At 39.2% G+C, this 13,424-nt stretch overlaps 1 protein-coding gene across 1 annotated transcript in view; it reads left to right on the top strand.

Annotated features, from left to right (window-relative positions):
• The window catches only part of LOC128635700 (low-density lipoprotein receptor-related protein 5), a 1,026,620-nt gene that overhangs the window by 845,526 nt on the left and 167,670 nt on the right, over window positions 1-13,424 (top strand). The window lies entirely within an intron of this gene.

Below are 13,424 nucleotides of genomic sequence, written 5' to 3'. Positions count from 1 at the left end.
CAAAGTGTAATTTCTTCAGTGTTGTCACATGAAAAGATATAATAAATATTTACACTGTTATACAGACTGTACACTCACTACTTTACATTGTAACAAAGTGCCATTACTTCAGTGTTGTCACATGAAAAGATATAATAAAATATTTACACTGTTATACAGGCTGTATACTCACTACTTTACATTGTAACAAAGTGTCATTACTTCAGTGTTGTCACATGAAAAGATATAATAAAATATTTACACTGTTATACAGGCTGTATACTCACTACTTTACATTGTAACAAAGTGTCATTACTTCAGTGTTGTCACATGAAAAGATATAATAAATATTTACACTGTTATACAGGCTGTACACTCACTACTTTACATTGTAGTAAAGTGTCATTTCTTCAGTGTTGTCACATAAAAAGATATAATACAATATTTACACTGTTATACAGGCTGTACACTCACTACTTTACATTGTAGTAAAGTGTCATTTCTTCAGTGTTGTCACATGAAAAGATATAATAAAATATTTACACTGTTATACAGGCTGTACACTCACTACTTTACATTGTAACAAAGTGTCATTTCTTCAGTGTTGTCACATGAAAAGATATAATAAATATTTACACTGTTATACAGGCTGTACACTCACTACTTTACATTGTAGTAAAGTGTCATTTCTTCAGTGTTGTCACATGAAAAGATATAATAAAATATTTACACTGTTATACAGGCTGTACACTCACTACTTTACATTGTAGCAAAGTGTCATTTCTTCAGTGTTGTCACATGAAAAGATATAATAAAATATTTACACTGTTATACAGGCTGTACACTCACTACTTTACATTGTAGTAAAGTGTCATTTCTTCAGTGTTGTCACATGAAAAGATATGAAAATATTTACAAAATTTTTTTTTTTTTTTTTTTTAGAGTTTTTGCTTATAATTTACCTGCTTTATTACCCTCATTATTAAAGCGTTGCTGAGTAAATAAATGTTGTCGTCGTGCTTTAAAATGGAGCAACTTATTCATGCGAGTTCTGCACTCGTTTAAATGAATAAGTGTAGTCTCTTTGGGACGTCTCTTATGTAAATAGTCCAGGTCTATAATCTGTTGGATGAGAGTAAGGAGTGTACTAGTGTGTCCTGTCTGTTTTTTGAGCTTTTAATTTTATGAGTTCTCCTCTCATATATGCTTTGTGTGATTCCCAAATTACTTCCTGGTTATCGTTAGTACTCTCATGTGTACTTCCTGGTTATCGTTAATAGAGAAGAAAGAGTCTAGATGTTTGTGATGAGAGCAGGAAGTGATGTCACTAGTTGGGGGCGGGGCTTAGGTCCGGTAGTCTATGTCGCAGTTAGTTAGTGAAATCAACCTGACTAGATGTATGTTTCCATGCTCTGTAATAAAATAGAGTTGTACCATCATTGCTGTGTCCTGCATGTGTCCTGCATCTCATGACATGGTGTCAGAAGTTCTGGCCTGCGCTTCTGTTCCTGATCGATGACGATGTCAAAGTTTACCCCACCTGAGCCTTTTGACTTCTCTCAGCCTGCAGCTTTGCCCACATGGCGTCAGCGGTTTCAGCACTTCAGGATTGCTTCCAAACTGAACAAGGAGAGTGGTGAAGTACAAGTTAATTCTCTTTTATACTCCATGGGGAAAGATGTGGAGCCAGTATTCAATGCTTTTACTTTCCAAGAAGGGGAAGAATTTAACTTTGATATAGTTATGGATAAACTCAGTGCCCACTTTGTGCCCAAAAGAAATGTGATTCATGAGAGAGCTTGTTTTCACAAACGTAATCAGCGTGTGGGAGAATCTGTGGAGTCATTTGTGCGCAGCCTGTACGAATTAGCTGAATTCTGTGAGTTTGGTGTTGCTAAAGAAGAGCAAATCAGAGACAGAATAGTTATTGGAATTGCAGATGCTGAAGTCTCACTGAAGCTGCAGTTAGAGTCTGATTTAACGTTAGACGGGGCTATTAGGATGGCCCGCCAGAGTGAACTGGTGAAAAAGCAAAGTGCTGATCTGAGGTCTGAGAGTATTGTGGATGAATTGCAACAGTCTAGGAAAACTACTAGTGAAAGGCACAGTGTGAGCGGTAGATCTAAAATAATGGATAGACCTAGAAGTGGATGGGCGCAGCATGCCCGATGTACACGGTGCTACCGTGCCCATGATCAGAGTGTTATATGTTATGGGTGTTATGTTTAGCTTATATGCAACTCTATGATTTATTTCTATTGCACTTGTTTCCTGTTTGGCATTTCCTGTTCCTGTAGTTCTCTGCTAAGATCATGGCTTCTGTACACTAATGCCTTGTATTGTCATTATTTACACCACATGAAACATTATATGCCCGGCCAGAGATAAAAGATGCAGAAAATGTAACAGAATGGGCCATTTTGAAGTGGTGTGTAAAACTGAATACATTAAGGAGATGCAGGTGGACAGCGACCAGGAGGGTCAGGAAGTGTCTTTTGTGGGGTCTGTTGTGGAACGGCCAAGCTCAGAGGAAGATTGGAAAGTTACTTTTACTGTAATGGGAGCCAAAGTTGATTTTAAATACTGACTTTTTTTTTTTTTTTTTTTTTTTTTTTTTTTTTTTATAAAGTCGTCTTTTATTGGGTAGAAATGCTTAATACAATAATAAAAAAAAAGGGGGGGCTACATGCCCGACATGCATATTCAATACAGGTCACATTTCTCTGCATATACATAATACTTCAAGAGACGGCTATTATTAAACCTTAAAATAATCAAACATTTAGAACAACATAAATAACAATTCTGGTCACTTGCTAAGTATAGATACTACTCCGTAATTAGCTGAATTATTAACTAAGATGAGTGGGCTGTAACCTTAAGGGATTCATCCCATAAAAATCTCATGTCATGGAAGAACTCTAATTTATTTCTTTTCATAAAACCATATTCCTCCAGCACTAACATCTCCTCCACCTTTGTCAGCCACATTTGTCCTGTCAATGATGTCGGCATTTTCCATTGTGCCGCTATTAGCGACTTTGCACTATTTATTCCTATTTGCAACAGCTGTCTCCGAAGTTTGCAATGTATTTTTGGGTGTTGGTTGAATAATACTAAGTGGGGAGTAAGGTTGAAATCTGGAATCAGTCCATTTCTGAAATGGACTTCTATAAAACTCCAAAGCTGGTTCAGGGAACTACATTCCCACCACATGTGTAAGTAACTACCTTTTAGTCTACAACCTCTCCAGCATCTGTCAGAGGAGGAAGGATAAATTGAGTGTAGCCTTGCTGGGGTCAAATACCATCTGGTCAAAACTTTAAAATTAAGTTCGAGTATTTTGGATGCTGTTGAAGTTTTTTTTGTGTGTTGAAATATCCTGCCCCAAGATCTATCACTTAATGTCTCGTTCAGTTCTCTGTGCCATTTTTCAGTGTATGCTGGGAGTTCAAATTCCATTTGAGATTGTAGTATTGAACGCATCTTAGAGAGAGAATGTGGTATTTGCGTGTTGGCATTGCAAATCTTTTCAAAGGGGGTCAGTTGTCTTAGGTAGTCAGTTTTATATGGGGACGTGTTGATAAAATGGTCGAGTTGCATGTATTTTAACCAAGGGTAGTAAACACCATTAGCTACTTCTTTTATGGCCTCCCTATGTAGCAATTTGCCCTCTCGTAGGAATTCCCAAAGGGGTGTTGTGTGTCCCCATTCCACTGCTCTTTGGTAATTTTTGTCTAGTCCTCCTGTAAGTTCTGCATTTAATGGGATCGGGAAGAGTGGGGATCTAGGACCCGAGATATAGCTATTCTTCTGAACTAATAGGTCCCATTCTCCAAAGAAGTGGTAGTGTATAGGTAGTATTGAGCATTGTGGGGGTCTCAGTAACTTAGGAACCCAACAGAGGGCTCCCACCGATGGAACTTTTAATATGTGGGAATCAATCGCCGTCCAGGCTTTTTGGCCTGATGGCGTATGCCAGTCTAGGACTCTTTGCAAAGTTATTGCGTCTATATAAATTTGTATCTCGGGTAGACCAAGTCCCCCTAGTGTCGTGGGTCTGTGCATAGTAGCTTTGTTAACTCGAGGTTTGCACTTGCCCCATATGAATTTATTGATATGTTTTTGCATCTGAGTGAGGAACCATTTCGGAATAGCTATTGGTAGGGCTTGGAGAACGTATAGTATTCTAGGCAGTGTTGTCATCTTAATACATTGCACTCTGCCCCACCAAGATATGGGCTTACCCGACCATCTATTCAAGTCTTTCTGTAATGCTTGTTGTAAAGCTTCATAATTTTTTTTGAAGAGGATTCTCTGGGATGGGGAGAGGTATATGCCTAAGTATTTAAGAGCATCTGGTTGGAGCTTTAATGGGCAAACTTCTGTTAATCTCATGAATGTGTCTTGGCCAAGGGAGATGTTTAGCAGTTCTGATTTGGAGGTGTTAACTGCAAAATTGGAGTATTTACCAAACTTGTTTAATTCTCTCATGATCTCTGCTATGGATTGAGACGGTTCAGAAATTGTGAAAAGAACATCATCGGCATATAGCACTATTTTAAAGCTATGGGGGCCAATTTCTATACCTTTTATTAAGTGGTTTTTACGGACATGCGATGCCAACACCTCCATTGTCAGTACAAATAGCAAGGGGGATAAAGGGCAGCCCTGCCTAGTTCCGTTTCCTATTGAAAATGAGTTAGATAGAGTTCCGTTAGCTTTAACCTTTGCTGTTGGATGCGCATAGAGGCTGAAAATTCTATTGAGCATGTGGGGGCCTATTCCTATTTCTATTAGTGTTTCTCTGAGGAATTGCCAGTCGAGCCTGTCGAAGGCCTTCTCGGCATCTGTTGCCATGAAGACCGTGGGGATTTTGTAGTGTTTTACATAAGATATAAGAGTCAGGGCTCTAATAGTGTTATCCCTTGCCTCTCTATGGGGGATGAAACCCACCTGGTCTGTATGAATAATGTCTATAAGTAATTTGTTTAGTCTTTTTGCTAAAAATTTTCCCAGAATTTTTAAATCTGCATTCAAGAGAGATATGGGTCTGAAATTTTTGGGGTCAGTGGGAATTTTATCCGGTTTCAAAATTACAGAGATATGTGCTTGTTGCATTGTGGTGGGCAAGGGAGTGCCTCTGTCTATGGTCTGGAATAGAGTAAGGAGGTGAGGGGCCAGTGAAGACCTGAACATTTTATAATACATATTCGTGAACCCGTCTGGGCCCGGACTTTTCCCTGCTGGTAAGTCTTTTATAACGGAGAGAACCTGTCTCAAATTCCTCTTTTAAAGATGTTTGGATTTTAGGTAGGTTTGCTTCTTTTATATAATTTTTGATATCATTTAACCTATTTGTGGATTGGCTAGTTCGGATATTATATAGGTCGTTGTAATATGTACTAAAATGGTCTGCAATTTCTTTGCTATCTACTAGTGTATGACCCAGTGGCGTTATCAATTTGTGGATATTGGATTGCATTTTCTGTTCGTTAAGTAGTCTGGCTAATTTTGGTCCTGCTCTGTTACTTTCATAAAAGTAAATTTTTTTAATTGCTAGGGCTTTTCTTTGTGCTTCTTTAGTTAGTATTTTATTTATTTCCTCTCTTAATTTAGTTATCTGTGAGAGAAGAGATGTGTCGTTAGGGGTATTTTTGTGTTTTAATTCCAGTTCAGTCAGTTGGGTTGTTAATGTCTGTATAGAGGAGTTATACTGTTTTCTCATGATGGCCTTTTGTTTCAGGCATTCCCCTCTGATGTATGCCTTATGTGCCTCCCAGATAAAACCTGGTTGGGTCTCATTATTGTTATTAAATAGGAAGTATTCTGAGATTGCCTTTTGTAACACAGTCTGTACCGGGGGATAATGGAGAAGTGAATTGTCCATTCTCCATATGAAGGGATTTATAGGCGTTTCAGGCCACTCCAGGTCCATAATAACCGCGGAGTGGTCAGACCACGTTGTAGTATTAATCTCCGTGTCTTTTAAAAGGGATAGGTGATTCCTGTCCAGAAAAATGTAGTCGATGCGTGTGTACGTGGACCATGGGTGTGAATAAAAAGTAAAGTTCTTTTGTGTAGGGTGTTGTATTCTCCACACATCAATTAATCCCAGAGATTCTATCAGTGTGTAAGCAGCGTTTGGGGCCCGAGATTTTGTCTGTGCGTGTTTCGAGGATGTGTCAAGTTTTGGGTCTAATGTGGTGTTGAAGTCCCCTCCCATAATCAATAGGCCTTTTTTGTGTTCTAGGATAAGTGTGAGTAATGTGTGGAAGAATTTTCGTCTGCAGCTCAATGGGGCGTATACATTGACCAGTGTGACAGGACTGTTAAACAAGAGTCCCACTAAGATTAAGATCCTGCCCTCTCCGTCTACTACCTTATTTTGTAATTGAAAGTGTAGATGTTTATGTATCAAGGTGCTAACCCCTTGCTTCTTAGTGTTATATGCGTTGTGGAAGCATGTTGGAAAGTCTTTTGATGTGAGAGAAGGTTCCTCGCCAGCTACAAAGTGGGTCTCTTGGAGGAATACTATTGAATGAGAGAATTTCGACAGATGTTTGAGGGCTACTGAACGTTTAGTTGGGGAGTTAAGTCCTTTGGTGTTTTGGGTTAATATATGTATCTTAGGGGGTGACATCTGATCTTGTCATGGGAACTGTATGCTTGTATAAGGATTGGCTTACCTGTCGGAGACAGCTGTGCAAAGGTCTGAGGGTTCTTTCTTGAGACTGTCTGGAGGGTGGAGCCTCTACTAAGGAAGCATATTCTAAACGAGAGAAATAGGTTGTTCTTCTATTTGCAGATCTAAAGGCAATAAATGTGTTAGCAAAGTTGACCAGTTCAACACATACAAAACAACATAAACTCAAACATGACAAACAAAGACGAACATTACAGATACTCATTGGTAAGATTAACTAGTAATTTTTCAGTTTTCAAAACAGACTACTAATAGTCTACGAGTGGGTGGGGGTTCTAGACTGATGTATTTGTCTCTCCACTCTAAGATGAGGTAATAAAGGTTGCTATCATGTAAATTAAGCTATCTATCACATTCAACTGGGGTTGTAAATCTAGGAGCTAGATATTTTCTGTAACTGGCCAAGTTTTCAAAGCTAGCTAAAAAGTTCTAGCGGATTTAATAAGAAATTTTTTTTTTCAAGTGTCTTCTGTAGGATGTAAAGTGAGAGCAGGATCCTGTTTCTCAGTGTTTCTTCTTTTATATGGCACTGTAGACCAGTTCCTTCTTTGAGATTTAGAAGCTGGTTGGCCCCTTTGTGTCTCATCGTTTTTTTGGGTGACTGAGAGTTTAGGCAAAGAAGGTTGAGCTATATTAAGTTGCTTGCAGAACTGTTCTATGTCCTCAGGTCCTCTGTAGGTATAAGTTTTGTCCTCTTTCAAGACCTTAATAGCGAAGGGAAATCCCCATCTATATGTTATTCCCAAATCTTGGAGGTGCAAGGTCAGGTATCTGGCCTCTTTGCGTTTGGCCAAGGTGATTGGGCTGAGATCTGGAAAGACCTGTACGGTATCTTCTCCAAAGTGTAGAGGAGATTTTTTCCTGGCTGCCTGTAGTATCTTTTCTTTGTCTGTGTATTTGTGGCAGCACAGGATCACATCTCGAGGGGGCAGATGATCAGGGGGTTTCGGTCTTAAAGCTCTGTGGGCTCTGTCCAGAGTTATGGGGTCTTTTACAGGATCTAGGAGATATTTGAACAGGTTTTGGAGGTAAGAGGAAAGTTGTTGCGGTAGTATTTTTTCCGGAATGCCCCGGATTCGTAGATTCTGGCGGCGGCCTCTGTTGTCTAAATCTTCCATTTGTATTTGAAGGTTTTCAATGGCCTCATGCTGGTACTGGAACGCTTGAGTGGTATTGTCAGAAGATTTGTTAGTTTCTTCCATTTGTTCCTCTAGTTCCAGAACTCTTTCTCCCAGTTCTCTAATGTCTTTTTTCACTTCTGCTGGTGCATTATGGCGGCAAGGTCTGCCTTTGTAGATAAAGCTTGTAAGTCAGCCCGGGTTATAGGTGTTAAATCCTCATGAACAGAGCTATTTGATTGCGAGGAGTTATCATGTAGGTCTGGGATGAGCAATGCAGGATCCTCCCTTGCATGAGAGTCCTGACTTTTGAAGTAAGAATTTAATTTGCCTCCTGACAAAGTCCCCCCCTTAGAGGATTTATCTGTTTTGTTTTTATTTTTAGAAGACATTCTTTCGAATTTTTAAAAGGAGCTTGCAGAGTCAATAAGGGCCCTGAATCATAAAAGGCCTCTTCAACTGATTGAGGTTAACTGTTATTTGAGGATTGATTCCTCACAGTGCACCAAGTGATCTTGTAATACTCCGTATGTGTTAATGTTGTGGATCCCTGCAATAAGCCAGTTACTATGGAGTTCTTATAGAGTTACTCTGATTTAAACGATATTGAGTGACCTGAGGTTAGATGTTGTGGAGGTTAGTGTAGTTATGTTTTAAATGTTTCCTGTGGCCTGCTGTCTCGTCAAAAACCACCTGTACTCTGTTGCAGACTTGGTCCGGCGTGTCAAACTATAGTCTGATCCTCCGTGGAGATATAGGTGATATGTCTAGGCTGTCAGGCACTAACCTCCGTTCCATAAGAGCAGTCCGTGTTTATCGCTGGATCAGCGTACACTATGTAGGTGTTGATGCGTCACAGGCTGCTCCGATACCTCGGGGTAGGCCTCAGGCTGTAGCGGCGATTATATAGGGGACAAACTTCCTTAAAAGTTTGACCTTCTTATGTAAAGGGCTTTAGCAGGGTCCTGTGATACAATTATGCCCAGCTGGTGATGAAATTAAACGTTATAAGACCCTCATCCGAGTCGACAGCACCGGAGCTTTCTAACTATGCGACCATTAGCCTCGCTGGTCGGCTCCGCCCCCCCAAAGTTGATTTTAAGATTGACACAGGAGCAGATATCACTGTAATGTCTCTCGCTGCATTTATGAAACTGCCTCAACAGCCCCAGGTGGCGAAGGTTACTACAAATGTCCATAGTCCTGGTGGCCGCATTGATTGTGCGGGGAAATTTCTTGCCAGCAGTGAGTACAAGCAAAGGAAATTCACCATGTGGGTGCATGTGATTCGAGGCCAGTGTTAGCAATTTATTGAGCAGAAAAGCAGCCTGTGACTTGGGCCTAGTGGCCAGAGTGAATGAGATCTCTGAAGATATGTTTGGGGAATTGGGCCTACTGAATTGCAAAACAATGATAGTGATCACAGCGCCAACCGGCCTAAGGATAATTGCACACTCACAACAGGAAGGGTTAAACAGATTTATTATATACAAATTGGTACTAGTAAAATCAATATTAATATGGACAAGGGTAAAATAGCATAGAATTTTAAAAATACATTTGAACACAAGGCATAAATATAAATCTATTATTTAAAATAAACACAGAATAGGTAATCACAAAATAAATAATCTCAAGGTGGGGACAAAATAATTCGGGAATTGGAGTGGACTATTACGTTTACTCCATTGACAACAATAGTATTGCAGTAAGAATCTAGTCTAAATTAGGGTGTATCCTAGTGTGTCTGACCGTGGGTGAGCAAGGACTAATACCACTAGTCTGATATACCCTTAAATGATGATGGCAGATAAACGTTGATGGCACCGTGTAAGGGCCTAAAACTTGGTAAGTAAAGTGCAAAAGATAAAGCACGATAAATGCCAGTGGGATTATGGATCCATATCCAAGAGTTAGCTGCAGTAAAGATCCTACAATCGGAGTGCTTGACAATAGCCGCACTCGAATTAAGGTCTAAGAACTAACCCCTGTTAACAGGGATATCTGGCTAACCAGTAAATGTTAGTAGTGTGACACAAAATAAATAGTGAACAATAAAAAATGGACGTCTCTGTGATCAATACATGGATTACTACAATTAGTACAACATTCTAAATGAGCGAAATACAGAAATACAGAAAGAGCGGTGTGAACAACACAACTAGTGCTAATTCCCCAGACCGTGTACAATGGTAAATCAAAACTATAAAAAGAAAGATGGCCTTTCAACAAAGGATAACAGTAAACTTCACGGTGCTAAAGTGCAGGCGAACAATTAAAGCGTGGCAGGTATCAATGCAAAAACAAATGTGGACAACGTTAATACAAAATCTGTGCCAAAGAATGAGATAACAGGACAATAATAAAAAATGATAGGAAGAAAAATAAAAAATATATAGGTGATATATTGTGTAGTGTCTTTGAAAACAAATCTCTGTGAACTCCTGTTAGGACCAAAGAAAAAAAGGAAAAAAACTGTCGACAAAAAATAGAAAAAATGAGGAACACAGTGAAAAATTGAATGAGTGAGGTATAAAAAATAAAATATAAAGTAAAAAATAAAACTATACGATTGTCAATGCACCAATCAGGTTAATGAAAAAACCACAGTCTATTACAGACTACAGTCTATTGAGAAAGTTCCATTATAGATCTTTATCCATATAAGAAATAGTGGTAGCTGGAAAAAAGGGTTATCCGGGAAATCCTTTGAACAATCCGGCTGTGAAAGTATCGTTGATTCCTATCATCTGATTCAAAAGACGAGGCAGCAGTGGTTCTTGAATGCATAAAAATCCAATCTTTTATTTTCCAATGTTAAAACATCACAGCACAAAAGGTAAAAAAAATGCAGGCTGGCCTGACTAGTTTCGGCAGTGGTTTATGATTACGGCACTGCCGAAACTAGTCAGGCCAGCCTGCATTTTTTTTACCTTTTGTGCTGTGATGTTTTAACATTGGAAAATAAAAGATTGGATTTTTATGCATTCAAGAACCACTGCTGCCTCGTCTTTTGAATCAGATGATAGGAATCAACGATACTTTCACAGCCGGATTGTTCAAAGGATTTCCCGGATAACCCTTTTTTCCAGCTACCACTATTTCTTATATGGATAAAGATCTATAATGGAACTTTCTCAATAGACTGTAGTCTGTAATAGACTGTGGTTTTTTCATTAACCTGATTGGTGCATTGACAATCGTATAGTTTTATTTTTTACTTTATATTTTATTTTTTATACCTCACTCATTCAATTTTTCACTGTGTTCCTCATTTTTTCTATTTTTTGTCGACAGTTTTTTTCCTTTTTTTCTTTGGTCCTAACAGGAGTTCACAGAGATTTGTTTTCAAAGACACTACACAATATATCACCTATATATTTTTTATTTTTCTTCCTATCATTTTTTATTATTGTCCTGTTATCTCATTCTTTGGCACAGATTTTGTATTAACGTTGTCCACATTTGTTTTTGCATTGATACCTGCCACGCTTTAATTGTTCGCCTGCACTTTAGCACCGTGAAGTTTACTGTTATCCTTTGTTGAAAGGCCATCTTTCTTTTTATAGTTTTGATTTACCATTGTACACGGTCTGGGGAATTAGCACTAGTTGTGTTGTTCACACCGCTCTTTCTGTATTTCTGTATTTCGCTCATTTAGAATGTTGTACTAATTGTAGTAATCCATGTATTGATCACAGAGACGTCCATTTTTTATTGTTCACTATTTATTTTGTGTCACACTACTAACATTTACTGGTTAGCCAGATATCCCTGTTAACAGGGGTTAGTTCTTAGACCTTAATTCGAGTGCGGCTATTGTCAAGCACTCCGATTGTAGGATCTTTACTGCAGCTAACTCTTGGATATGGATCCATAATCCCACTGGCATTTATCGTGCTTTATCTTTTGCACTTTACTTACCAAGTTTTAGGCCCTTACACGGTGCCATCAACGTTTATCTGCCATCATCATTTAAGGGTATATCAGACTAGTGGTATTAGTCCTTGCTCACCCACGGTCAGACACACTAGGATACACCCTAATTTAGACTACATTCTTACTGCAATACTATTGTTGTCAATGGAGTAAACGTAATAGTCCACTCCAATTCCCGAATTATTTTGTCCCCACCTTGAGATTATTTATTTTGTGATTATCTATTCTGTGTTTATTTTAAATAATAGATTTATATTTATGCCTTGTGTTCAAATGTATTTTTAAAATTCTATGCTATTTTACCCTTGTCCATATTAATATTGATTTTACTAGTACCAATTTGTATATAATAAATCTGTTTAACCCTTCCTGTTGTGAGTGTGCAATTATCCTTAGGCCGGTTGGCGCTGTGATCACTATCATTGTTTTGAGATTCTGTTCCCTTAGGGGATTGGTTAGGCCCCCTTTTGTTTTTCACAGCTTAGGATATCTCTTAGCGCTGGTCTATCAAACCATTTTTTTCTCTACTGAATTGCAAGCCAGTCCATATAGCACTTAAAAGTGACGCAGTCCCATACAGTATTTCTACTCCCCGTAGAATTCCGTTCCCGCTCACAAAATTAAGTACACCCCTCACATTTTTGTAAATATTTTATTATATCTTTTCATGTGACAACACTGAAGTAATGACACTTTGATACAATGTAAAGTAGTGAAGGAGCTTATGCGCATGAAGTCTATGGAGGTTATTGAAGAGGTTGTTGAAGCAACTGACTGGTGTGCCCCCATTGTTCCTGTTGCAAAGAAAAATGGAAAGGTGCGCATCTGTGTGGACCTGAAAAGGTTGAATGAGGCAGTGAAGAGAGAGAGATTCGTGCTGCCGACATTAGAAGATATAGCTCCAAAGTTGGCTGGGGCGAAGTTCTTTTCTACATTAGACGCTTCTAGCGGCTTTTAGCAGATCCCCCTAGATCCAAAGTGCCGCAAACTGACTACCTTTATCACACCGGTAGGTCGGTTTTGCTTCTGCAGACTCCCCTTTGGGATATCCTCTGCTCCTGAAATCTTTCAAAGGGAAATGAGTTCTCTCCTGAGTGACCACGTGTTTACGGCAGTCGTCATGGACGACATTCTAGTGTATGGGTGTACAGTGGAGGAGCATGATCAGCGTTTAAGTTGTGTGCTGCAGGCTATCAAAGAGTCTGGGCTGAAGTTAAATAAAGAAAAATGTCATTTTAGGAAAACTGAATTATGTTACTTTGGGCATATTATCAATGGGGATGGCATCAAACCAGACCCCGAGAAAATTTGTGCTATTGAACAGATGAAAAGTCCTTCTGATGTACATGAGCTGAGACAGATAAGAAAAATCTTTTATGCAGGCCAAGTCCCTGCTGGGGTCTGCCCCAGTGCTGGGGTTCTATGACCCTTCCAAAAAGACTGTGGTTAGTGCTGATGCAAGCAGATAGCTGATGCAAGCAGTTATGGGTTAGGGGCTGCTCTCCTGCAGTTAAATGAAAATAAACTACAGCTCATCGCCTACTGTTCCCGCACACTGACGGCTGCTGAGTCAAAATACGCTCAAATTGAGAAAGAGTGCCTGGCTGCAGTTTGGGCCTGTGAGCGCTTCCAGCGTTATCTAGTGGGTTTATAGAAATTTAGTCTGGAGACTGACCATAAAC

The sequence above is a fragment of the Bombina bombina genome, chromosome 7, assembly GCF_027579735.1.
Source record: "Bombina bombina isolate aBomBom1 chromosome 7, aBomBom1.pri, whole genome shotgun sequence".
Lineage (NCBI taxonomy): Eukaryota > Metazoa > Chordata > Amphibia > Anura > Bombinatoridae > Bombina > Bombina bombina.
This window is presented reverse-complemented; position numbering and strand designations above follow the sequence as displayed.